Here is a 26,577-nt window from a genome sequence, read left to right on the forward strand (position 1 = left end):
ATAGACAACTTTAATGAGGGAGCAGGTTTGCATACATACACGTATATATACATACACATAAATATATATATATACATATACACATAAATATACACACACACACACACACATATAATATATATATATATATATATATATATATATATATATATATATATATATATATATATATATATATATATATATATATATATATATATATATCCGGACAGCGTTTCATCGGCTCATGTGAAAAATTATATTAATGGCCCTTTTATGAAAAGTAATTAACACAGAGAATAACCACCCTTTATGAAAAAATATTATCAGATGATAACCATCTACCTAAAGTGGTTATCGAAATAATGTTATGTCCTATGGCTATCAAAATGATTATCATCGCTTTAAAACTATTCAACGAAGTTATGATCATTTGCCGAAATCATAGGAATAATGGAAAAAAAAAATTCATTGAACGACTATTTCTTTAAATGAGCTAACTGGATGTATTACTTTCACAAAAATAGAGTAAGAACCTTAATCCAGTGGCCTCATAATATAAAATTAAACTATAAGAAGGAAAAAATTGCAGTTATTTTGAATTCCAGTGAAACCAGAAAACCGCTGGAAACAGGGAACGAAACCGAAAAGCGTTGAGAAGAAACTGACTATGGTAACTTTCTTGAAATGAGCTTTTGGTTGAAGCCTTCCCGAGAAATGCTCTCAAATCAACCACCTTAAAGTCGCTTCAAGGGATATTAGTGTTTTGTAGATTATCCGTTATTTTCTTCAACATCAAAAGATCTTGTCTGCAGGGAGACCAAGGAGGAAGTAGGTGGACTACATCAGGGACTAAAAGAGGGAGAAATATCTAAAAACCCAAGAGTATTCTGACCGAGACTGACGGAGGAACTGATAAGAAACATCGATTCAGAGGAAAACGTTGGGCAAAAAATGATATGGAAGAATAAAGCTTAAATGTTTCTGCTAATAAAACACTGAATTTCTTATCAAGAATGAATTTTAAAATGTAACTGGCGTGTTGAATTAAGCCGCAATTTATTAGACAACTGGTTTTATACATTTTCTGGAGATGTTAACTAACCGTAGGTTATCGATTGGTGTAAAGTGAAACAACGATTAGACTTTTCATTCACCAAAATCAGTAATATAACTAAACAGTTCAGTATCAAGGGAAAAATCTTGATAATTTTCCTCCCATAAAATTTCATAGAATACATATGTCATTACAAACCGGCACTCTTTAGAACAGTAATTATATATGAAAACTGGTTTAATCCTAACAATGATGACAATAACGGCATCTCGTGAACAGAGTGCATGTACAGACTGTCTGTTACAAATGATTTGAGACAGGTTGAATCAATAACGATTTAATTTTTGCAAAGAGCGTATATATATATATATATATATATATATATATATATATATATATATATATATATATTATATATATATATATATGTATATATATATATATATATATATATATATATATATATATATATACAGGCTAAAAACTAACATAAACTGACATAGTTGAAATAATTATCTTTTGAAGAGAGTACATATATATGCTTTCCAATAAAACTCAAAAACCCTGAAAGCGAAAAGAAACTATCATAGACAATATATAGACAACGCCTTCAAGTATAAGTACTAACCTGCCAACAAGAAAAAATATCACTATATATCGGGAATACACAATACACACGAACAAGACCTGTCTAAGCATCTTAGCTTCTAGCACCGAAGATCCTCCACCAAATTCTCGGGATTAAGAAATTCTCAGCGCTTCTCTGTTGATGACAGTGTCATCACGAATAGGATTACGCGACTCAACCTGACTAATGCGCCTTATGATTGGAATTCCTTCAGCTATGGGAATCTCGCTATGGTGCATTAAAACTTCATTAATTACTGGATGGGAGAGTTATGAAATACTTTCTTACACAAATAAGACTAAATTGCTGGATTCGGGAGAGCAAGTACAAAACAATATTTGTTCACTCGAATAAATGTGCTAAACCATTATTATGAATTGATTTCATGACACGGATTAAAATATGAAACGGCTAAAAAGCGTAATTACCTGTTAGGAACTTCATAAGCTAGACTGACCTCCCATGAAAAAGTAAGTTTTGCATCTATGTAAAAATTAACTGACAATAATAAACAGAACAAATAAAAAAAAAAAACGTGGTAACTTACCTTTTCCTAAATTCCAGGTTCAGTTGATGAACCTGAGTTTAGGAAAATGTAAGTTCGTTTTTTTATTTGTTCTGTTTATTATTGTCCGTTATATTTTCACATAGATACAAAACGTACTTTTTTCATGGGAGGTCAGTCTAGCTTATGAAGTTCTGAACGAGTTATTACGCTTTTTTTATGAAGTTCTTGACGGGTTATTACGCTTTTTAGCCGTTTCATATTCTAATCCGTGTCATGAAATCAATTCAGAATAACGGTTTAGCACCTTTTATTCAAGCAAACAAATATTGTTTTATATTTGCTCTCCCAAATCCAAATATTGTTTTATATTCACTCTCTCAAAACTGAGACTGACTGAGCGTGAATTATCTGGCGGCACAACTAAAGCTGAGAAAAACTGTCCTACAGATCAAAATTGAAGGAATAAAAGAACTGCTTACTGGGTAACGAGATCATAGCGAGTTTACAAAATCCTGCCCCTTTGCACATTGTAGTGGTACGTACATTACAAGTTGAGACGAACTTGCACATGAAAAGTTTTTGTAAATTCTTCGAGGCCACTGTACATCATAATTTACGTTGCTTGAAATTCCGTTAGTGGGAGACCAAACATTTTGAAGACGATAGTTTACAGTATATACAGTTTTAGAGTCTTAAAAATAACACAAAGTTTGCTGGTAATGCTTTTACATTTTGCGCGAAAGAAAACTTACGATAAAAGTTACACAAAAAAAGTAACATTATTTGCTTAGAATTATAAAGTTAACCTTGTAAATGTATTCATGGGATGGGGATAAGGTGAAGGATCCTTTACTTAAAAGTCTCATTTTTTCTAAAATGAAATGTTGTAGCGCTTTAGCTGCACCGTTAAGGCTAGCCGCAACTTCATTTTACATTACGGGAGAACTGTTGTATCACAGTTGCAGTACCTAAATCACGACTAGAACGTGTTTTCATTATCACTTTCATGTCCCTAGCATAGAATGAAATAATAACAGTGTACAAGAACACACTGCATTGCGACTCACGGTAAGCAAATGATCACTAATAAGATCATTAACAACAGCCTTTCGCTCACTTGAAATAGGTCATGACTTCAAATACAGTGACAAGTATTAAGGAACAGCACAATGAAATCCATATGAACGCGTCGAGACTCTTTACAATGGCAAGTAATTGAATAGTCAGACCTAAGTTGGTGTTATAAGTCCCTAACCACTGCCCTTATGTCAAGTGGCTATGATTAGGAGTGGTGCAATGGTTGAGACTCAAGAGCATTTACCGTAATGTAAATAAGAACTACCCCACGGAACAAGTATAGAAAAATTTAATTTCTGATCATGTGAAAATAATTTTTTGAAATCTCCACATAATGCTCCTTGCTGCCTACAATACTCGTAAAGTGTCTGTGAATGTAGTCGACTCCATTTGCTCTCAGTTTTGACCGAAATGATTTCAAATTTTGCTTCAAAGGCGGTGGACAGCGATTTATTTATGTCAGCTTAGGATATAATATAGGATTTTGTGACAGTTAGAGAAAAAATGACTGAACATTTTAAAAGATTAGTCTTCTATAATAGATATATAATGATAAAACCGCATGGTTATAAACGTAAAAACATTGAAAATATTATGGATTAACTGTAAAATTTGCATTATTGTATTATTTTTCTAATAAAAGATCAACAACATTTACGATAGCAAAAATTCCATAACCTAAGGATATTTCCAATACGAATTCAGGGTCTACATAAATAATTAAGGTGAATTATGTTATAAGGCAGATCGAAATACGAAACTATTAAAGAAAAAAAGGAATAAAACGAAATCACTTGACAATAAGCCATCTAGCACAAACTGAAAAAAAGGATCACAAGTACTTAAGTAGAAAAAATATAATCTTAAATATCAGGCAAAAAAGCAAACCCTTCAAAACTACTAATACTATTGTTCCAAAAAAGTTGGGAATATTTGAACCTCAATAATGAAGCCTAAATATAATGATTCAACAGTCAATCTAAAGAGCCTGAACGTAGGACGTGTTTTTCTGTTTTATGTCTAAGTTAAGTATATCTTAGTTTAACCAGACCACTGAGCTGATTAACAGCTCTCCTAGGGCTGGCCCGAAGGATTAGATTTATTTTACGTGGCTAAGAACCAACTGGTTACCTAGCAACGGGACCTACAGCTTATTGTGGAATCCGAACCACATTATGACGAGAAATGAATTTCTATCACCAGAAATAAATTTCTCTAATTCTTCACTGGCCGGTCGGAGAGTCGAACGCTGGGCCAACATCGTGCTAGCCGAGAGCTCTACCCACCCACCAATTAAGAACTGTGTTTTATGCCTAAAAAATGTAGCTAGAGGCCTTCTACGTTTAATTAAGAACAACAGCAATAAAAGTCTCACAAAAATTTTGGCTTTAATTATTTAAACCAGTGAAGTTTACATTGACAATTACATACAAAATATGATAAATATTGAAAGAATAAGAAAAAATGCAATTATAATTATCTTAAAGGATGCTTGAATTAGGTACAATACGAAATATACTAACATTAGCTTTCCTTATGTAAACCAGTGAAGTTCAGATTAACAATTACATACACAATATGAAAAATGATGAAGGAATATGACTAAATGCGATAATATTTTTTTCAAAGATGATTGAAGTAAGTACAATACTAAATATACTAATTAAAAAACCAAATGTGAAGGGAAATAATAATAATATTAAAGCAACAGCAATAACGCTCTAAAAATAGTCCTTACGAATTTCAGTGACATTTCGAATACTGTAATTAGAAATAAGATTGCACGACCTAATTATACGAAAATCACTGTATAAGATCATTCCAATTTGCAGTTTACGAAGTCTGACAGCAACCGGATTCAAAAAGAAAAAACGTTCACAGATAATTTCATATCACAAAAACAACGGGGACAGTGATCATAGATAATGCATTCCATAATCACTGGATTAGTATGGCATAAACAGCAGAGCGACAGGTAAATTAATCTAGTAATTGGATTGCTTGGCCCTTAAATTGCACAAAGGCTGACAACGGGATAGTTTACTAATAACAATGAAAAAAAAAAAAAAATAATAATAATAATAATAATAATAATAGGAACTCGCACAACCGATAAAAAAAACGCGAAAAGAGGAAAACTGTGAAAAATCGGGACTTTGAAAGGCAATGCTTTTCGAAAAATTTAAATATTTAAAGACCAGGTTCAGACACTTTTTTCACTATTCTACTTGAATCTATCAGAGGCGAAATGTTAAAATGCAAAAGGAACTTAACCTTCAAAAAATAAGTTTTCATCAAAAATGTCGGACAGCATTCATAGAGAAAATGAATAAGTAAAAAAAAAAAAATTCGAAAACAAAAACCACAGAATATTACACATTAAATGAACTGAACTGAATGAAATACGATGAGAAGCAATTGCACGTATTTTTATAAAAAAAAAGGCTAATTAACTAAACAAGCTGCGTATAAAAATTGGAAACTTGTAAAAATAACCAGTCTGCCTCTCCTTACAGTTCACAATATGATTACATGAGCACCGTATTCAAGCAAATTCCAGGAAACAAGAGACATTATCTGGCGAAAATGAGATTTCTTCCTTCATAGTTACCATTAGCCTTAACTGGGTATCAGCTTTAACCGGAAATGAGGTTTTAAGAGTTATAGCTCGAAGGTAATGCAAATCCACGCCTGCATTTATCTGTGAAAGATCTAATTTTGGAACTTTACTCTTTATCGCGTAATAATTCATGGTCTGGGTTCACTGCTTTTAATTGAAAACGACTGCATCGCCTTCTGTTTGATTTGGGATGAAGATGAATAGAAAAGCAAGTAAAAAATGCGTCGAAGTCCCTTCGGCGCAGTCCAGTTTTCTGTACAGCGTATAAAGCTGTATGAAACTTTCAGCCACGTCCTAGTTGTTGCCTGTGTTGTTGGTACCTATAGCGCTGCCAGACGTACGATTGTGGTAACTTTAACCTTAAATAAAAAAAAAAAAACTACTGAGGCTAGAGGGCTGCAATTTGGTATGTTTGATGATTAGAGTGTAGATGATCAACATAGCAATTTGCAGCCCTCTAGCCTCAGCAGTTTTTAAGATCTGAGGCCGGACAGAAAAAGTGCGGACGGACAAAAAAGCCCGCACAATAGTTTTCTTCTGCAGAAAACTAAAAAAAAAGAAAAAGTAGAAATGATGGTATAAAACTCCATAAGGAAAGGCGCTGTTAGGTTGTAACTGTCAAGCCTAATTTAATTCTTTGGTGTTTCTTCTTTAATACTCTCGTGAATTAAATTGCAATATACATATGATCGAAAAGAAATGTATTTTTATGGCAAGGCGAGAGGATCGTGCAATCCAGTGTACTTATCAAGCTCGTAACTGAATGAAAATAAAAATAATGAATGTGAGAAGAAAAATAGGAAAGGTAAGCAACACAGTTTAAAAAGGGTAAAAAGCAACATTTAAATAAAACTAGACGTCGCAGTAACTAAAACCAAGAACACTGGGACAATTCATTCTATCCTCTCCTGAAGCACTGAAAGCTAATTTCCACCACACTGTTACAGTACACTTGCAAGATACATCTGTGATCGAAAGTGACTAGTAATTATCACTCATCTTCCCTGAAGTACACCATAATTCCAACAAGACATGATTCATGTCTGTGAACGAACTGTGAGGAAATATCCGTGCTATTCAGATTCAAGTGACGGCAGTACCTAAAGTTATCATCTCAGAATAAACTTTTTTTCTTGGGAAAAGAAAACAAAATAGGGACGTTACACTGGGGTCCTCAGATCAGCCTTCGCGAGCATAGATAAAAAAAAATAATAAGCGCGTTAACTGATTCTTACCTCTCATCCCGATGTTAATATGGATTGGCGAACGTCAGGACATTTTGAACAGCCACCGATCCTTCTCACGACAGACGATCTGAAAATGCAAGGAAAGTAATTGTAGAGTCATAAATGGAATGTCTCTAATGTTGCTCAGTGCTTAACATATGTAATGTGTAACAATGATTCATAAAAATAATTATCATAAAATGTACTGAGATTTCCATTGAGAATTCGCGATTAAATGAATTTCACTACAATGCAAGTGTTGGTTACATCAACGCTACTACTACTACTGCTATTATACTACAGTTACTATCACTGCTACTGTTAACAATAACAATATACTAAACTGTTAATTCTTCGTCCAAGGCAATGTGGTACATGACTGAAGGTAAGAGTGCGTATGAGTGTCCCCAAAAAGGGAAGATCGTGTAGAACACCTGTGCGCTCTAGCAATAATGAGTATTTAAAATCTACACGAGACCAAGAATCTAGTGGCAACACAACCAAACATTATGAAAACGAACAGCGTCGGCTTTGAGTATGGGTGATTAGGCTAATTCCAACGATTTGGAGCTGTTTCAATTAGACGGACAAATACCTACTTAGATAATAAAACGAGTTTCTAGCAGAAAGACTTTCCACCGTGTATAAATGGTCTGCTAAGACGTTTTGCTGTTCACCTATAGCTCATAAATGCTGACAAATTTCAGGGGGCTAAGCTGTGAAGTTTTTAGTTGGGGTTCGCATTAGAGGGAAAGGTTGGATATAGGCTTTGATGCATATATGCCTCACACAGGAGGCTCTAGATTTTATCTTTCAAATTTCAGTGTACACATCTATATATATATATATATATATATATATATATATATATATATATATATATATATATAAATTTTTTGGTATACGAATTTCTCCATCCGAGGAAGTGACACTAAGAGTTACCCTTCCAGGTTTCAGCAATTAGGCCTATTAATGAGGTGAGCCTGCTCGCTCCATGCCCTTCCCCATACATGCTTAAACAATGGCTGCTCATCCAGTCACTAACCAGACCTATATATATATATATTACATATATTATCTATCTATTATCTATATTGGTATAATATATATATATATATATATATATATATATATAATATATATATATATATATATATATATATAATATATATATATATATATATATATATATATATATATATATATATATATAAAATCTATGATTTCCTAACAGTTGACAGCTTTAGAGAGAAAATATGATATCGGTCACTTCCACATTCACACTTTAAAAGCTGAATCGTGGATAACCTGTGCAGCAGACCCCAACAGAGAGCTCACCAGCAGGTTGTTGAACACCTTTTGCACAACTTATGTGTCATTCAACTCATTCTTACACACCATGCATTTCCGGGATATCAAGGCCCTTCCTTTCTAAAGGCCAAGCGCTGGGACTTATGAGGTCATTCAGCGCTGAAAGAGAAATTGACAGTAAGAAGGTTGCAATGTGTAGCAGGAGGAAAACTTCGCAGTTGCACTATGAAACAATTATTAGAGAGGGTGGTAAGTCAGATGGAAGAAAGAAAATATGAACAGAGGTTCAGTAAAAGGAATGGAAGAGGTTGCAGCTGGGGGTCGAAGGGACACTGCAAAGACCCTTAAGTAATGCCTACAGTGCACCACGTGAGGAGCATTACTCCCCTAAGGAAAAAGTTAAGTATACCTTAGTTTTACCAGACCACTGAGCTGATTAATTAACAGCTCTCCTAGGGCTGGCCCGAAGGGTTAGACTTATTTTACGTGGCTAAGAACCAATTGGTTACTTAGCATGGGACCTACAGCTTATTGTGGAATCCGAACCACATTATAGCGAGAAATGAATTTCTATCACCAGAAATAAATTCCTCTAATTCTTCATTAGCCGGCCGGAGACTCGAACTCGGGCCTGGCAAGTGCTAGCCCACAACTCTACCGACTCTCCCAACGAAGAGCTTCCCCTAAGGGAGACCCCTTAGCTTAGGTATAGCTGTAAAGATGAACATTTGTATATACATGTATGTATATATAGCAGTCAACATACAATCACGTGCAACAGAAATACATTTCTACCTCACATCATGATCAAGCTCAAGATTCAAATGAAAGACAAAAGAGCTGCCAACTGAGCCGCACAACTAATGACTGAAACTGGCACCCAAGTTCTGCACAGCACCTGCAGCTTATCTGCGCAGGCTGCATACCGACTGCAGTTCACTTGAATTACCCCTTTTGTTTGAATGCGAAGCAGAATGTATAACCTCTGTATCTAATACAAAAGGTACAGGTTCGAATAATGGCCAGGGCAGATGCAAATACTTGTCAATTACAATTTTCTTTGGATGTACGTAATTCACAATGGAAAGCTAATTTAATGTTTAAGGATATTTGTGGCTATATTATTATTACACACACATATATATGATTGTATGTATACATAATTTCATACACCTATACTTATGGTGCATCGATATCGTCCGCTCAACATAGCGTATGCATGCCCATCTTGTGCATTCCTGTTCCCACGAGTAGGCTTACACCTAAGCTTACCCACGAGCGATGGTCATATGCCTTGGTAGCTAATGCATTGTTATTATTTTATGTTTTCAAGTATTTTGTTGTTATAAGTATGAAATAATATAACGCCCATTAGTAAGCTAGCTTCATTTGTTTCATACATAGGCCTACTATATTCTGTCATTATAAACAGGGGTAACAATTTCAGGACTACAAGACGGGCTACAACAGCCTCTGTAGGAAGTCAAAACTAGTCTAGGCTACATAATGCATATCGTCTTTCATTACACCAGCCTGTAGAACAGACTTACAAGCTTACAATAACAAATGATGTACCCGTATATGGAAAACAAAGTCAAGTATATCCATTATTAAATACTGCAATTCATTTCTCCTCAGGTAGCAAAGGCATTCTGTACCACTTTCATAAAAAAAAAAAACGAAAGCAGCTTCTTGTATAATAGCAAGATGGTTAACAATGATTCGTTTTGTTACTAAAAACAGCGTCAAAATGCGCGGGGAGCCGCCATAAGGACGCCGGGAATGTAATCGCAAGTGTACTGGACATATGGAAACAGTTGTCCGTTTTTAAGCCTTATATAACGCAAAGGCATACTGCAAACGCAAGTTGCAAAGGCGTTAATGGAATACTAGCTTCGACACGATATGGAAATTACCAAGCTATTGTACAGTTACGGAATAAGATAATATACAAATTGGTGTGAAGTCTTTGTCCAACAGTGTTAAGTTTTTCTTGTTCTAAGGTTTTTCACTCGGCTTCTCCATGCAGGACAAGTAATAATATGAATAATATAATCCCGTAATTATTCCGCAAAATCAATCCCACGCTTTTGACCCTTTTTATGAAAAACTCACTGTGCCCTTGTTGACCTCTGCAGTGGAATTAAATACTAGTGGTCGGATACACCTTGAACATAGACGGGCATGGGGCTAGCAGCCTCATCCTAACAAGACTCGCTGAAAAGCGGAAGGTTAACCCCTGGAGCACCCTATTAAAAGAAATATTAAACAACCGTCCGTCACGCTTCCTGGCTGAACAATTCATTCATCCATTAATGTATTAAATGACATGCATCACTATATATGTATTATTCCTGTGTAACAGCGATAGTCTACAGTTTGCAAGTAATTTGCCCCTCTCATCCTTAAATACGAATGCATAATGTAGGTACCTTAGGGCACGCTTCGGTACGTAAGTTACATCCCCAAGATGGGGACTTGCAACTCTTGGCCCTCTCTTATATTAGTAATTTTTGATGATATGGAAACAATAAAATAATCCACATTAACTTTCCACCTACAATAAAAAAAAAAAAAAAACTGGAGACCTGAATCCAGTGGAAACCTTTGATCCCTGAAGCAAAAGGAATGGTTAATAATTAACGTTAGTGCTATTCTGGGCCTAAATCAACACTACCGACAAAGTTACTCTGTAAAGATTTGGTCAAAGGAATTGCACTCGCTATCACTTACGAACTGCTCTATGAGCAAGAGCCCGTGCTGGCATATAGCCAGCGCAACCAAAACAACAACAACATTTGCTACCTGTATGTATGCCTTCCATCCTCGTGTCCATCTGAATATTCTGAGACACATTTCCACCTATACGCCATCTGAGCATCCTGAGAATTTGCAACAAGGCTGACTGACTAACGTTATGACTTTTTGATATATGAAAGTTTGGTCTGCTTACCTGACATTAGAACCGTTAGGTTATTCAGTACATAATGACGTTTTGAAAGCTAGCACATCTCGATAGCCTTTGAGCATTCACACATAGGCCTATGCATATTGAATCGAAACGTGTAAATTTTCCCTGCAGGACGCATATTGGGATTATGGAAGTCCTAACATTGACGGGGAAATGTAGTTAAAAATTACGAAATATTTAGCCTGCTCCATGGAAATTAAAGGATGAAAAGAAAGAAACAGTAGGGTCTTATGCAGTTTCCTTCTATACTACGGAATTTGACAGCTGAGTACGTCATGCAAAGAACGATAATATAACTAACCGTTAGTGTATAAGAAGCAATGTCATTTCAAGATAAGGATCACTTTTAGCGCTTACAAACTTAAACTTTTCTTAGAAGCCGTGCGATGGTCACCCACGAGCCGACACCGAGTCGCCAGTAGAACTGACAGACGGACAGTCACATTCAGTCCACTCCACAGGGTAAAATTGGCGCCGAAATCACCACCTGCCATTTCATTGTCTCTCGTTGCTCTTTTACATTAATCAAGTTAGTCTATGTATAAATTGGCTGTATATATTTAGGTATTCAGTACCGCGATTAAATGATACATCCAAAGTTAATATCAAGATGAATATGTTATTACACGAAATGACCCAAAATCTTGAGTGTTAATTAGCAATTCTGGATCTCATGTCTCCCTCTCCCCCACCTTCATCCCCTAACCGGGAACGTGGTAACCCCAACCCCGCCCCCATGACACGAGAGCCAATCCTCCTCCCTCCATCCTCCATCCTCGGCAGTACAAGAGTTTCTGCTGACATGTGAGGGCTTAAGTTAAAGTGCGCTCGATTGTCAACTTCTGGGCACTTTTTAAGCTGAACCGAGATATAGTAAGTGTGCTTAGAGTTTGGAAGTGCGTTATATCGGTATAACTGTTTTGTAAGGCTTATTTGAAGGAATGTGCCCGCGAATCCTTTTTTGAAACTTTTATTTGTCTTACCTGCGTGTTGTAGAGTTTTCATCTTTCCGCCATATTGGCAATATCGGGCTTTCCTACAGGCGGCATCTTGTGCAACTGTTTTCAACTATTACAATGCTTAATAGTATTTGTAGTGGTGTTTATCCTTCTTGCTTAGTGGACTGAATATTAGTAATTATTGCAACATATTAGGAGGCCTCATTCCATGATAGGGTAGAGTGAGGTTAGGTTCTGACAGGGAACGCGAAGATTTAGGGGAACCAGGACCCTTCCACCACACAGTACATGGGTTACCAATACATGTCAGACGACGCAGAACTTGCCATGCTCCGGTTAAGACCGTCATTTATCACTGGTTTTTATTTTGGATATATATATAACTTTTCTTCAAACTCAGTTCTGTGAATGTAGCCTACTAAACAGCTGTTATTGAAAGTCCATTTACTTCAGTTCGATATATCAAATTCTCTCTCTCTCTCTCTCTCTCTCTCTCTCTCTCTCTCTCTCTCTCTCTCTCTCTCTCTCTCTCTCACACACACACACACACACACACACACACACACTCATCACACACACACACACACACACACACACATTATCGGCATAGGCCTAAGGTTTTTGGGCATTGACGTACGCGTAATGTATATTATCGATAAAGGCTTAGCTTTACTGAGTATTGACATATAAATTATTTAGATATATTTAGGACAAGATATATAGCTCATAAATATGGGAAATTTCGTACCGTCATAACTCTGGAACTAAACTAAAGTAAATCGTAGATTTGCTATATGCCTTGAAAATTTTTTGAATAAGATTTGTTGTATGAGCCTAATGAGGGAAATTGGCTTTGTGCAACCAGTTAACAATAACTTTGATTGAAAAATTGCTGGGCTAATGCTTATGTACATTTGAATGCTTTTAAATTTCCCAGTTTATTGTCTTATACGTTAGGCTTAGCGTAGATGAGTATTTAGTTGGCATTTCCGTCGGCCTAAAACTTCTCTTTTTCCAACAGTAGTTTAATGGTGAGTGGAAGATCGAGGTTGTTTTACAAAAATGTTACAGTCACTGCCTCTTCATATACTATAGAAAAAATCGCATTGATAACACTGACTCTCAATATACAATTGGGCATTTATTTTGACCTCTGAAACGCCCTAGAAATTTTCTAGTAATTATGGAACTCGCTTAATTAGCAAGAGAACCGGGGTTTGTTATCCGGGCGGGGATGGAGCAATATGAGCACATTTCATTTCTAGTACTTACGGTTATGTTGACTTGAAAAGTTATGTACTTGGTAGCTAGTCTCTTGTGGGTAACTAAGGGGCTGAAGATGCGGATAGGCCCAACACCCAGATCACAAAATACTACAAGTCGGTTTCATTTCATGTGTCCACCCACGGGTGAAGGTGCGGCACTTGCGTATGGGTAGCAAGTGATTGGCTGACAATCAACATTTCCGCGCGGTAAAATGATTAAAAGTGGACTCGGGATAAGGAAATAACTAGTCACTAAGTGGAATATTCGTAAACAGAGATTCGACGTCGAGGCTGGTCATGGGTCATGAATAGTTCGGAATCCTGTAATAAAATGGACTCTTTTAAACTGGAGAGAATTACTGAGAGATTGACTGTTCTTTGTTAATGGTTCGAGTGTATGTACAATTCCCGTCATGTATTTCGGTACACTTCGCAGTAAGCTAAGGATAAGGAGACAACTGGCAACTCCACTAAGTAACAGGTAATGCCCCAGTGTAGAGCACACACGAAGGTGTTGGCAACGCTGCCTTTGGAACTAAAGTTGCTAAGCGCTCGAAGTATACCTTAGTTTAACTAGACCACTGAGCTGATTAACAGCTCTCCTAGGTCTGGCCCGAAGGATTAGACTTATTTTACGTGGCTAAGAACCAATTGGTTACCTAGCAACGGGATCTACAGCTTATTGTGGAATCCGAACCACATTATATCGAGAAATGAATTTCTGTCACCAGAAATAAATTCCTCTCATTCTTCATTGGCCGGTCGGAGAATCGAACGCAGGCCCAGCAAAGTGCTAGCCGAGAACGATATCGACTCGTCCAACGAGGAACTGTCTAAGCACTCGAAGAACGTTTACCAAATGAGAGCAATGATAACTGAAGAACTTCATTAACTTAAGGGGTTTTACGCCACGCCAGCGGTTGCCTCTAAAAATTTAAAATATTTTTTCTTACAAAGTCATTGACTTACGGGGTTTTACGCCTCACCAGAGGTTGCCTTTGCAAGATTTTTCTTTTTACAAAGGCATTAACTTACGGGGTTTTACGCCACGCCAGAGGTTGCCTTTGCAAGTTTTTTTTTTTTTTTTTTTTACAGAGGCTTAACTGGTTTTACGCCGCGCCAAAGGTTGTCTCTGCAAATTTACAATTTTTTTTCTTACAAAGGCATTACGGGTTTTTGCCCCACGCCAGAGGTTGCCTTTGCAAGTTTCTTAACAGAGGCATTAACTTAATGGGGTTTTACGCCATTCTAGAGGTTGCTTTTGTATTTTTTTGAAGGGGGTTTAGGGTTGCTTTTTTACTTCGCCTTAGAAATTGCTTTTGGATTGCATTTAATTTGAAATTTGGATTTTAATATCATCCAGCATTGGCTGGAGCAGTTCTTTGTCTCTGATGCCATGTCGAAGCATGCAATCCAAGGGCTGTATTTTAGTGAACTTCATCGTCCTTTCTTAGTTCCCCGATCGTCCCCATCCTGTGGTGTCTTCCACGGAGGTCCTGTATCTTCCGATTCTCATATTCTTCCTTCTCTTTTTTGAAGATTATCCTTTCTTGCTCAAGCTCTGCTTTCTCTCAGTTCAAACGGAACACCGAATTTTTAACCTCTAAATTGAATACTGTCTCTCCTGAAGCAATAGTTCTTGCTTCCTTTTGAATGCGTCTCTTTCGTTATCAAGCTGTGCTCTTACATCCTCTTATATCTGGGTTTCAATATGATTCCCTCGGACTTTGTTAAAGGCAGGTATGTGACCTTCCAGATGCGCTTTCAGGATCAAATCTCGTCTGCGAGTCCCGAGGTACAACGCTGGGCGGAGAAGGAACTGGATTTGGTCCTTGCTAGAGACGAATGGCTTCGGAAACTTCTTCAGGAAGTCCACATTCTTAGAGATCATTCTCCCATTCCCTGAAGCGAAGCAGATATGACAGAAGTCCTTCCGAGTTATTAGTCGACCTTCTGGGATGAAGTTGCCATCGCTAAGTTACACCATCCCTACAGTTGTTTCACACACACACATATACTATATATATGTGTGTGTGGAAAACTTTGTCCTCATTTCGTGAATTATCCTGAGAATCTATTCAGGTTGTCTTCAGAACGTAAGGTGTTTGTCCTAGCTTTAATTTCTTGTGTCAAGACCGGATGAATACAATTTATTAATATATATTACGCTAGATCTATAAGAAATCCTTAATAGAGGGTTATTAAAATGAAACGAATGCTAAAAATAACGGGTGTGGAACTGTATTCTTCACAGTAACATAAAATGATGGTAACGCAAAGCGATGTAAAAACCACAGTTACGAAATGGCTGCTCAAGGTGATGTACAATTCACCCTCCGAAGCCGTTGAGAACTACAGATATACCGTACACGCACACATGACGCCAGTGATATATTCCTGTCGTAATGAAGGAAGGGACTAGATCATCAGAAATGGTATTTCATCTTATCATCGCATGGATTACTTCCCTCAATTTGATATCAAGAGGACACCAATATTAATATGACAATAGCATACCCGAAGAAATTGATTCGAAACTAACAAGAACTATCACAGGAATGACTTACCAGAAAGTTGGCAACGCTGCCTTTGGAACTAGAGTTGCTAAGCGCTCAAAGAACGTTTACCAAATGAGAGTAATGATAATTGGAGAACTTCATTGACTTGAGGGATTTTACGCCGCGTCAGAGGTTGCCTCTGCAAATTTTAGATATTCTTTTTTCTTACAAAGGCATTGACTTACGGGGTTTTACGCCTCACCAGAGGTTGCCTTTGCAATTTTTTGCTTTTTACAAAGGCATTAACTTACGGGGTTTTACGCCACGCCAGAGGTTGCCTTTGCAAGTTTCTTCTTTTTATAGAGGCATTAACTGGTTTTACGCCGCGCCAGAGGTTGCCTCTGCAGATTTACAGTTTTTTTCTTAAGCCTAGTTTCGAAATAAGACACATTGTCTCTGGGGGCTTCCGAAGGCTTCAAGACGATCTCCAGGTTCTGCAGCTTTTGGATTTGTTGCGCAATACTAAGGTACAACGCTGGGAGGAGAAGGAACCGGATTGGTCCTTACTGGAGACGAATGGCTTCGGAAACTTCTTCAGGAAGCCCACATTCTTAGAGATCATTCTCTCATTCCTTGAAGGGAAGCAGATCCGAGAGAAGTCCTTCTTCCGAGTTATTAGTCGATCTTCTGGGATGAAGTTGCCACACCTAAGTTAAACCATCTACGGTTGTTTCACACACACACACACACACACACACACACACACACACATATGTGTGTGTGTGTGTGGAAAACTTTGACCTCATTCCGTGAAATATCCTGAACGTAAGGTGTTTGTCCTAGCTTTAATTTCGTGTGTCAAGACCGAATGAATACATATTACGTTAGATCTATAAGAAACCCTTAATAGAAGGGTTATTAAAATGAAAAGAATGATAAAAATAACGGGTGTGGAACTGTATTCCTCACAGTAACATTTGCGTTAATGTAAAAGCCACAGTTACGAAATGGCTGCTCAAGGTGATGTACAATTCACCCTCCGAAGCCGTTGAGAACTACAGATATACACGCACACATGACGCCAGTGATATATTCCTGTCGTAATGAAGGAAGGGGGTTAGATCTTCAGAAATGGTATTTCATCATCAATGTATTGTCTTATCATCGCATGGATTACTTCCCTCAATTTGATGTCAGTCAATTTGATATGACAGTAGTATACCCGAAGAAATTTATTAAAAAATAACAAGAACTATCAAAGAATAACTTACCGGGGGGGGGGGAGGGGTCAACCGAGCAGAAGAAGAAAGGAATATACTTATTCCAAAAAAATTGTGCTGAGAGAGAGAGAGAGTTTCAAAGTTTAGTGTACTATGCGTTATGCAAAGAGAAAGTTCCTCAGTTATCATTGCTCTCATTTGACAAACTTTCTTTGATTGTTTAGTGACTTTTGTTCCACAGGCAGCGTTATAAACACTTTGCTTGCTCTACACCGGGGTATTAGTCGCTACTACGTGGAGTTGCCGGTTGTCTCCTTATCCTTAGCTAACCGTGAAGTGTACCGAAATACATGACGGTTACTGTAGAAGTTTTCTGCCTAACTTTCAAACTTATAACAAACACTTCACACTCATTGTTTCATGTAACACATTTTTTGTTCTTCCCACATAAATCTTCTACTACCTGCCTCACTTTCTCAATCAAGGCAAAGACCACAAACAAACCTGGAACACCAGCTGAAGGCTAGACATTGAAATTGACAGACATCTTTCATGAACGTGGCGCCGATGTTTGCGGGGAGGTGGCGTCATGCGTAGAATTGAAGGCCATTTTCTCTGATTGTCAGATGCTGTCTCATGATTTTGATAAGGAGTGGCTTAATAAAGGAATGCCGAGTTGTTGTTCCGCATCACAACCGATGAAAGCAGACTCGCTGGGTATTGTTGCCCCGATACATGCTAAGAACCAGAAGGCAATACCCTTCTGGCACCAAGTCGTCTTAAAAAGTTTAAAGGCATATGGTATATATATATATATATATATACATATATATATATATATATATTATATAATATTATATAATATAATATAAATATATATATACTGTATGTTTATATATTGTGTGTGTATATATATATATATATATATATATATATATATATATATATATATATATATATATATATATATATATATAACGCCAACGCACAGACACACGTGAGGAATCGCTCTAAAGAATAACAGGCCCCCTGCTCGTTCATGGGAGTGACCCACGTTCAAAAACTGCTGTTCACGTGGCTAAGACTATTTTACAAGAAATGAAATTGTAGGATTGGCAACTCGATCTGCTTGCTGATCACATAAAGGGAGACCAATTGCTTCTGCATCGTTTTACACTTGACTAACTATATTTCCGCGTGTGCTGAGTGCTACAATTCATTTTATACTTTGAGGTACTTCTCTTTCTCTAGTGCTATGCATCTGTTAGTGGTAACAAGAGTTTTTTCTGTTAGGGTCAGAACCTATTCGGAGATATTTTGGGAGGCATTTTAAAATATTAGTAACCTTAGTTAAAACCCTGTTTCATCCTTAGTGAAGGAAGTCAAGGAAATTACTTGAATGCAAAGTAGGGTTTAATACGCGGGAATTTCATATCCTTCCGTATTGAAAGTCAGAAGAGGAAAGTACCATCCGGGCAAGCTCACTAAGTAAATAAGAAATGAACGACTATGAAACCTAATTAGAGATAAAATATTTCCATCTCATCTTTCTTAATTTGGGAGATATTTTAAAATATTAGTAACCCTAATTAAAATCTTGTTTCATCCTTCGTGAAGGAAGTCAAGGAACATACTTGAATGTAAAAGTAGGGTTTAATAACGCGGGAATTTCATATCATTCCGTATTGAAAGTCAGAAGAAGAAACTGTGGAAGTCAACCTTTGTTTCGTTAACCATTGACTGAAGATAACGGAATGAATTTTACCGTGCGAATGATGAATGAATATTTACCTTGTATAGTTCAACTGAGAGTCATCACATAGTCAGTGGTTATGATCTCACTATCATGAATTCGACTGGCTTGCTTTTATACAATCGAACCTTAAGAAAATGAAATGACATGAAACTTGACTATCAACATGGAAATCTTAAATCTAATTTCGATCTTTTAAGCATAAACGTAAAACTATAACTCTTTAAAGTGTCTAAATGATTTGACCTAAATCACAAAATGGAAGATTTGATACTAGACCCCGATGGGAGAAAGTGACGTCAGGGGAGCTCACGTGGTGCAGTGTAGGCACTAAAAGGTATTTGCTGCCACCCTTCATTCCTTAGCTTCATCCCCTTTTTCTTTTACTTCACCTCCATTTCCTGTTCCTCCCTTTGTTTAATCGTGCTGTCCAACCTTTCTAACTATTACTTCTTTGTGCAGCTGTGGGGTTTTCTCCCAGCTCCACCTCTCTCCTTGTCCTTCAGGTTATTTTATGGATCTCTCATTCTTGCTGTCCAACCTTTTCCAACTCCCTCTTTTCGCTGCCTTAAGCACTGAATGGCCGAAAGTGCCCCAGTGTTCGCCTTGACCCCCAAAATTTCATAAATAGAAAGATACTTAGAAAAAAAAATGAAAAATCTATTTGAGCATTCTTTTTTCTGTTAGCGCTGTACTTACAGCTCAAGGGCCCATCCTGCCATGTAGCCTAATGTGTTGGCAACGAACTAACATTGCAAGTCCAAGATGCTAACACGTCAGTGGCACTAGTTTCCCGAGCAAGTCGATATTACCAACCCTAAAGTTTATGAGGTATTCGTTGGCTACAAGTTGGCAATTGTGTCGTCGATTATAGGTTAAGAGAGGCCTTAATGCCCCTCAGCGTGATTACGTACGTACCTGATACCTGGAAGCCGTAACAGTAACTGTCAGTGTAGGTGCTGATGTTATTACCGACACAGCGGCAGCTTTAATTCATCATATTTACGAAGAGCTTCGGAAAACAGGGCTGTTGCTAACAGTTTTAGCTGCAGTGTGTCCGAGGTGCGTGGCTGAATTACAAAATCCTAAATAGCTTTAACAACTTAAGAGCAAATATCATAATTCTCCCACTCTCTTCGGTAAAAAGACCTTAACGACTACATTTTTGTGAAGGATTTTGGCCAAAGTTTAATTGCGAATGATGCGATGTTACTTGGCTTTCCCCCATTCTTTCCAGGGGGGGGGGGGGAACCAGTGTGATTGGCGTTTTTTATGAAGTTATTTCTTTTCGTTTCTTTGGCATTTAAATTCTCTCTTTTCTCGCTCTCTCTCTGATTGTGTATGTGCTTGCTTTTTGTGACTCTTTAGGTTAAAGTCAAGTTTGTTAACATAAGAAACATTATTTTTTTTCCTGGCAGACAAATTTTAGAAAAAGAAGTTAAACTTAATCATGACATTTTACTTAGTTCTTCGTTATGTACGCGTAGGCCTACTGGTATGGGTGAAATTCATATATATATAGTGTGTGTGTATGTATGGGTGGGTAGGTGGGTGGGTTACAAAGAGCTGTTTTTATAGTGAAATACCATAAATAAGAATTGAAAGGGAGAGAATATGAAGTTGCATGCAAGTGGTAAAAGGGTTAGTCTAGTTGAAATGATGATGAACAGCGTTTTGTGACTGTGTGATCACATGGTAAAAATGGAGGAAGGAGGAAGGAGGACACAGAAAGTGCTGGATAGATGAAACCGAAGAGATGTTTTTGAACAGGTCGTAAAACGTCTAGGAAGCGAGAGAGAGAGAGAGAGAGAGAGAGAGAGAGAGAGTAAGATAAAAGCGAATGGAACAGAGCGCATAGGGGCTTGACTAACTTCCCGTTAACATTCTGCGTATATACAACAAAAGGTTAATGGTGCCGAAGTTTTTCGCAGAGGGGTTCATCCCTTAATTGGCATTGATAGGGTGAATATTGGAGCGAATGTTGACTTGTTTTCTCTAGTTTTGATTATCGAGGAAAGCGGAGTAGTTAAGACATTCGTCAAAACCCAGTGTGCTAGAGTTGTGATTTCGACACCTGGAATTCATTTGGGTGTGGTGTTGCAACCAGAGTGGAGACATGCTGGTGTTGCAGCCAGAGTGGAGACATGCTGATGTTGCAGCCAGAGTGGAGACATGCATAGGCTTGAAGCCTCACCTTAAATATTTATTGAAAGCCAGAAGGCTAACCACTTTCTGCAGTCACTTCCTCCAGGGGTCGGTGGTGTATGGGTGGTGAAAAATTATATATATATATATATATATATATATATATATATATATATATATATATATATATATATATATATATATATATATATACAGATATATATAGATATGTATATATATATATATATATATATATATGTATATATATATACACACACATATATATATATAATTTCCAATTTTTGCAGGTTGTAAGTATGAGGGTAATTAGCATATATTTTTTTTTTTATTTCAGAAAGCACATGGTATGACACTGCAGACATTTCAAGCATCTAGGGATCACTGGGTTTGCTTAGTGCTTGCTGGCTAATTTTCTTCGCTAAGGGAGATCAGGTGAGTTTTCATTGGTGTCATGAGTAGAGTGTCCTATAGAAATTTTGTCCACAACAGATAGTTTACATGTGTATATTTTTTCTAAGCGCCGAGCTATTGGAGTTAGGAAAACTACCGCATAACAAGACTCTCAAAGATGATAAATAAGCTGCATGCTGAACAAGATCTTTAAGGTAAAATTTGTCTTTTAACTTCCATTTCCATGTTTGTTGTATGAGGCCTATATGCTTTTTTTTTTTTTTAACCAAAAGAACATAACCTTGAGAATGGAAATTAATACATTAAGCTCTGTTGACTTTACATAGATTACCAATTCACATCCATATTTATTAAAACGAATGTCATATTTCATGTACAGTTATTCAGTAAGCGGGGTTAATTGCTTATGTACATCGACAATAGTTCTCTCTGTGCCATGCTGTCACAGTTTATAAATACGAGTCAAACCTATTAACAAAGCACTTGTGTTACACGCAATATACATTTTCTTCGGCTTACCTTCAACTATAAACAGAATCGGATAATTCTCGCAAGGGTATCTAGAAGATCAGAGCTGCTATTTACGAAACTCTCAGTAAAAGAAACTTCACAAAGTATGCTTCCGTTCCACCCTAGATGTCAACAAATTTAATCTTACAAAAGGCTAATAGTGCTGCGGTTTAAGGCCCCATGGTGGGATCATATCCCAACCTGAGGTATAACAAAAAACCACCTATATTATATCGTTGTACTATGTCTCCACATTATGGAATGGTATGATGTAGTTATAAAAATGCGTTTTGTGTAGCTTTTTTTAATGATTTTCGTATTATGTATACTCATCAACACAAAGGCACAATGCAGTTCGCAATCACATTTTGTTTAATGCACTTAAATTTTAGCTAGACATTTAAAAAATGTATTATAATATTGGTACACATTAATTTTAAAAAATACAATATTTTATAAAGCTTTCAAAGCAGGAAAATGATTTTATTATTGTAGTATAATAAATTTGAATAGCAAAAAATAAAGTATTTTGTTCAAGCTTCACAACTTATGCCTTAAGCATAAAGAAATTACAATATACATTATACATTAAATAGTAAAATCAATAACTGTTAATCATTTAAATCAATATATATATATATATATATATATATATATATATATATATATATATATATATATATATATATATTGTTGCAATTGAAATAACAGCAGTACGTATGGACATCAGTAGTAGTTATCAGTTCAATCATCATCAGAATCTGAGTCCTCAGTGACTGTGTTTTGACATTTATAACCCCGGCATGCACAAAAGTCAGTGCATATGAGATTGGTTTTCAGGCACTGACATTGGCCTGCTGATGTGCAGTCTGTATCTTTACAGTAGAGATGTGTAATGTCACGAACCGCTGGAGCAAGTTCCTTCAGATACATAACTGGCTGCAAACCATGGTCCTCTGACCTCATCCAACCATTTTTGTTTGGATCCCAGAGAACTGGATTGGGTATGTGGCTGTTTCCACAAGGCTACCTGATATCTTGCCCTTTTCACTTGCTGAGAAAATGCACCTTTAGTAGGAAGAAGCTGAGCAACTAGTCTGTTAGTTAAAAAAAGTATACCTTAGTTTTACCAGACCACTGAGCTGATTAACACTGGATGGCCAAAGGATTAGACTTATTTTACGTGGCTCCAACCAATTTTACTTAGCAACGGGAACAGTTTATTGTGGAATCCGAACCACATTATAGCGAGAAATGAATTTCTATCACCAGAAATAAATTCCTCTAGCTCTTCATCAGCACTTGCTGGAATTGAACTGCCCATCGAATGACAGTCTGAAGCTCAACCGGTTCGGCCAACAAAGGGCTTAGTAGTTGATGCCATTTCATAGCCGAGCTTGTCTAGTGATTTGCATGCAAGCTTCTGTTTCCCATATAGCAAGAACACAAACTGTCTTGCAGCAGCCAAATCAACCATTTCATTACTAGATGATCCAAAATCATTCAGTAGTTTTGGCTTGTTAGACAGTTTATTGAATACTGTTGTCTTTCCAATTCTGAAGAAGCTGCTAGTGGAGTCGCATCCTATCAAGGCATGTGCAGCTGGCAAACTGATACAGAAATCATTTCCCAGTTTTGTGGCAATGGTACTAACAGGTATGTATCTATGTCCGTCTGTTACCTTGGTGGTATGTCCTGCATACATATAGACAGACTGGCCCAACATGCCTTTGCTCGCATAGTGCAGCAAAAGAACCAAGACATCAGTGTCATCACAGTGTACTACAATGCGTTCAAAGTCCTGTGAGAAGTGAATTGCATGTAATACAATGCGTGTATCAGCTTCCTCATGGGTACTGTACAGATTATCGATGGCTGTAATACTTGGAGCTGTGATATGTCTCACAGTCTGGCCATCACTGTAGGCTCCAGCAAGTACCATGTACTGATGTGGTAAGAGGAATGATGATGACTTACTTTCTGAATACTGTGCAGTAACTGCTGCAAGAGCTGCCTTGTTTGCAGGCTTTCTGAGAAATGGTCTGTAATTTGGTATTAAGCAATTGCCATTAATGACATAAGCAGTTCCAGTGTCTTCTGCATATCACTGACAACTGCCTCAATTGCTTGATCATGAGCAGACTAATCTTCAGATGGACATTTCTATTTAGCAGCTTCAATGTTTCGTGAAGAGATGTAGGCAGCATAACATTTCCTGTGGTACTTTGCATCATAGGCAAACAGATCTGTGTAAGCTGTCATGCGCATTGTTATTACATCATCTTTTCTTTCTTTGGCAGCATTTAGAACAGCCTGTCTTGTACTCTCTCCTGTACCAGTAAATATCTGAGTAAGTTTCTCGCCCCTTTTGTAGACAGTGCCACAGATGAAACAGTCACGTCTTATTTGAAAGGAGGATGTCTCTCTTCTCTTCATTCTGTTGGCACGAAGATTGCTATTATTATCGTGTTGTTCTGAGGGCTAACTTGCTTCAGCTCCTAGTGCATACTGCAGATTTGACTCTGATACATAAGTGATACGACAGGTCTTATGAAATATTACTGCAAGATTACGAGTGAGAATGTCATCTTTTAAAGGCTGCAATCGATGATAACCTTCATCTTGTCTTATAGCAGCAGCATCATATATGGCTTATAATCCATCTTTTGTTGGTTTTCTTGTGATAGTTTTATAATCACTGCTAGTTGGTATTTGTTTTGTACATAGTAAGCACTGATTGTTATACACCGTCCGGTTTTTTTTTGCAGGTGATTTTTCCATGTTTTATCCTGGAATTATTTGAGAAAAAATGTCAATACCCACACAAGTGTTGACAAGGATATATTTATAATTGTGTGCAAAGTTAGTATTTGTAATAACAAATAAACTAAATGGAAAAATAAAAAAGAGTACATACCATTTAGTGATGTGATTAGATGAATTACAGTAATTAAGTCCTTCTAAGTCCATAGTATGGGCATGTTACCTCAAAAGGTCCATGCCAAAAATGAAGGAGCAACATAGTATGCAGGCCAATCTGTGAAACTGTGGTAACTAGGGCTAGACACTGATCTTACCAAATTAGTGCTGGTCAGAACAAGGGCAGTAGTGTTACTAGTGTATACTGTGCAGACTTGGGGTCATCCAGTCTAATTTAGTCCCTAACATGTTTTCTTATGAGGAATAATGCTTTATATAATATATAAATTAATAGTTAAACTAACTGGCTCACTCACATAAACAAATTGCTATGCATATCCCATGACCTTAAAGTTATAGCATCATCTGGGAGGTACCATCCAGCCCCATAGTATGAGCATATCTAGGTCATTTTGACCTATGATAGTAGTTTGTATATATATATTATAAATTAATATTTATACTTATGTACATGTAAATAAGTAGAATGTTACCTGCCATTAGTAAATATATTTAAAACCCTGCTCTTACATAATGCTCCACTACAATAGACACCTATCATCATGCACCTAACACGGGAGTAGGGGTGCTCTGGAAACAGGCCAAAAAATATAGTATGTAACACTTTCCTGCAACTACACCATACCATTTCTTGAAGCAGACATATGTGACTACAAAATGCAGCAGGTTTGGTTTTGATATACCTCAGGTTTGGGTTACTCCCTTTTTAAGGCATCTTTTTCATTGCTTGCCGCAGCACTATAAGTACAGCTTCCTTAAAAGCAATTGGACAGTTAATTACAATAAGTAAATAGTTGTTCAATAAATGGCTTTTAATTATCTCTTTAGTGTAGAGAGGATTTCTTAACTGCGAGTACGCTGTAGCACCCCTTAGGCATTTCTGTGATTGTGAGTGCTGATATGTGGTGTATATATATTATAAATATATATATATATATATATATATATATATATATATATATATATATATATATATATATATATATATATATATATATATACAGTATATGTGTATTATATTATATATATTATATATATACATATGTTTGATTTTAAATCACGAAAAAGGCAAGAACTAAGGTTTTATTAGTCATCAGTTTTTATATCTGAAATTTAAAATATGACCTAAACAGGATTTGTTTCAGTATGATCCTGGGTTGTGTTTTTCGTTAAAGATCAAAATTTTAATACACACACATATATATATATATATATATATATATATATATATATATATATATATATATATATATATATATATATATATATATATATATATATATATATATATATATATAAATAACGTCAAGATCATTAATAAAACCATATTCTGAGCAGGTATCTAAAGTTGAGTCCCCTCAAAAATACGGCTCTTGGACTTCGAAACTTGTCAGAATTTAATTTTTCCTTTTCTCCTCATTATTTCAGAATTTAGTTTTTGGGGGAAGGCAGTGGAAATATTGCGCGAAGCGCTTACC

The 26,577-nt window shown here is 36.6% G+C and overlaps 1 protein-coding gene across 1 annotated transcript in view; it reads left to right on the top strand.

Annotated features, from left to right (window-relative positions):
- The first annotated feature begins 12,149 nt into the window (after positions 1-12,149).
- Positions 12,150-26,577, top strand: part of LOC136838665 (glycine receptor subunit alpha-4-like) — an 825,852-nt gene continuing 811,424 nt past the window's right edge. The window contains exons 1-2 of the mRNA XM_067104011.1: positions 12,150-12,250; positions 21,573-21,670. The gene's annotated coding sequence lies outside the window, so the exon portion shown is untranslated. The remainder of the gene's footprint in view (positions 12,251-21,572; positions 21,671-26,577) is intronic.

Source organism: Macrobrachium rosenbergii, chromosome 5 (assembly GCF_040412425.1).
Source record: "Macrobrachium rosenbergii isolate ZJJX-2024 chromosome 5, ASM4041242v1, whole genome shotgun sequence".
NCBI classification, from domain to species: domain Eukaryota; kingdom Metazoa; phylum Arthropoda; class Malacostraca; order Decapoda; family Palaemonidae; genus Macrobrachium; species Macrobrachium rosenbergii.